The sequence below is a fragment of the Oryx dammah genome, unplaced genomic scaffold (assembly GCF_014754425.2).
Source record: "Oryx dammah isolate SB20612 unplaced genomic scaffold, SCBI_Odam_1.1 HiC_scaffold_11, whole genome shotgun sequence".
Lineage (NCBI taxonomy): Eukaryota > Metazoa > Chordata > Mammalia > Artiodactyla > Bovidae > Oryx > Oryx dammah.
The window spans coordinates 39,470,635-39,473,259 of NW_024070195.1; the positions used below are offsets into that span (position 1 = coordinate 39,470,635).

At 42.0% G+C, this 2,625-nt stretch overlaps 1 pseudogene; it reads right to left on the reverse strand.

The window, feature by feature from the left end:
• Positions 1-744: 744 nt before the first annotated feature.
• LOC120870179 lies at positions 745-2,356 on the reverse strand (annotated as a pseudogene).
• Between the last annotated feature and the right edge of the window lie 269 nt (positions 2,357-2,625).

Below are 2,625 nucleotides of genomic sequence, written 5' to 3' on the forward strand. Positions count from 1 at the left end.
GAGCGACTCAACAGTGATTAGTGATGTTGAGCATCTTTTCACGTGCTTATGAGTCATTTACATATCTTCTTTGGAGAAATGCCTATTGAAGTCCTTTGCCCATTTTTCATTTGGGTCTTTGGGGGCTTTTACTGAATTATAGGAGCTCTTTATATATTCCAGATATTAATTCTTCATTAGATATATGATTTGCAAATATTTTCTCTCATTCCACCGGCCAGCTTTTCATCCTTTGATTAATTAAAGTTTTTATTTTTTTTTATTTTTTAGCTTCTGGCATCTTTTATGTTTCCTAGAATCTGTATACAACTAACTCTAGCAGGGCAGTACTCAATACTGTTTTAGCCTCACATTTTAGATTAGCTACTTAATATTATAAATGTGAATGCACAGCCTCATAACTGGGAAACTAAATGACATAGATTTACTCATTATTTATGTAACCATACAAAATTTTATATGCAATGGGAGCTCTTATACCACAGAAACTGACCTTACAAACTAGCTTACATATGAAACATAGTTACTCTTTGCTCATCTGTCCTAGCCTAGAAAGTGTTATACCAGTGCTTAAGATGTGATTAAAACAGATGAGTTCTCAACACAAAGTTAACAAACCTGAAGCTCCACCCTAGAAATACAAACCTATAAATCAAAAATTGTTTCACCAGAAATAGGTTATGAGCAACTCTTACCTAAGTAGTACTATAGGGAGTTACAGTGTTGACCAAAAGAAGACACAGGTTTCTCACTGAACTTTTTTTAATGGGTCTCAAATTTTGTAACAGATTTTTGGTCAAGTTGTTTTCATTTAAAAGTACTGATTTTAAAAACTAATAACTTGAACTGCCACACACAAAACATAGGGTCCACAAAAACATTCTCCTTTCCTTCTGAACGTTTTACAGTGCATTGTTGTCATTAACCGGTCTTTTACTATTAAACTTAAATGGCCAATTGAGACAGTCTGAGACCGGTCTTCCACCGCTGATTAAGACTGGGGTGGCAGGTATTGGGGATAGTATTCATTTAGCCTTCTGAGCTTTCTGGGCAGACTTGGTGACCTTGCCAGCTCCAGCTGCCTTCTTGTCCACTGCTTTGACACCCATAGCGACTGTCTGTCTCATATCACACACAGCAAAACGGCCCAGGGGAGGATAGTCAGAGAAGCTCTCAACACACATGGGCTTGCCTGGAACCATATCAATGATGGCAGCATCACCAGATTTCAAGAACATAGGGCCATCTTCCAGCTTTTCCCCAGAACGACGATCAATCTTCTTCAGCTCAGCAAACTTGCAAGCAATGTGAGCTGTGTGACAATCCAGCACAGGTGCATATCCTGCACTGATCTGGCCTGAGTGGTTCAAAATAATCACCCAAGCTGTGAAGCCAGCTGCTTCCATTGGTGGGTCATTTTTGCTGTCACCAGCCACATTGCCACGACGGGCATCTTTGACAGACACGTTCTTGACATTGAAGCCCACATTGTCCCCAGGAAGGGCTTCACTCAGTGCTTCATGGTGCATTTCTACAGACCTCACCTCAGTTGTTACATTGACTGGAGCAAAGGTGACCACCATGCCAGGTTTGAGAACACCAGTCTCCACACGACCCACAGGGCCAGTACCAATACCAGTGATTTTATAGACATCCTGGAGGGGCAAACGCAAGGGTTTGTCAGTTGGGCGAGTTGGTGGCAGGATGCAATCCAGAGCTTCAAGCAGGGTGGTTCCACTGGCATTGCTGTCCTTATGGGTGACTTTCCATCCCTTGAACCATGGCATGTTAGCACTTGGCTCCAGCACGTTGTCACCATTCCCTCTAGAAAATGGCACAAATGCTACTGTGTGGGGTTGTAGCCAATTGTCTTAATGTAGGTGCTGACTTCCTTAACAATTTCCTCGTATCTCTTCTGGCTATAGGGGGGCTCAGTGGAATCCATCTTGTTAACGCCAACAATCAGTTGTTTCACACCCAGAGTGTAAGCCAGAAGGGCATGCTCACGGGTCTGCCCATTCTTGGAGATACCGGCTTCAAATTCACCAACACCAGCAGCAACAATCAGGACAGCACAGTCAGCATGGGATGTGCCTGTAATCATGTTTTTGATGAAGTCTCTGTGTCCTGGGGCATCCATGATGGTAACATAGTACTTGCTGGTCTCAAATTTCCACAGGGGGATATCAATGGTGAAACCACGCTCACATTCAGCTTTCAGTTTGTCCAAGACCCAGGCATATTTGAAGGAGCCCTTTCCCATCTCGGCAGCCTCCTCCTTGAACTTTTCAACTGTTCTCTTGTCAATCCCGCCACATTTGTGGATCAGATGGCCAGTCATGGTAGACTTTCCTGAATCTACATGCCCAATGACAACGATGTTGATATGGGTCTTTTCCTTTCCCGTTTTTGCTTAGGTTTAATGGTGGTTTTCATGACACCTGTATCCTGGCAGCAAACCTGTTGTAAAAAAGCTAAAGTTTTCAATTGTGATGAAGTCCAATTTATCTATTTTCTCTTTTGTTGCCTGCATTTTTGACATCATATCCAAATAATTATTGCCAAGTATAATGGCATGAAGATTCTCTCCTATATCGTAATATTTTAAGAGTTTTATAGTTTCAC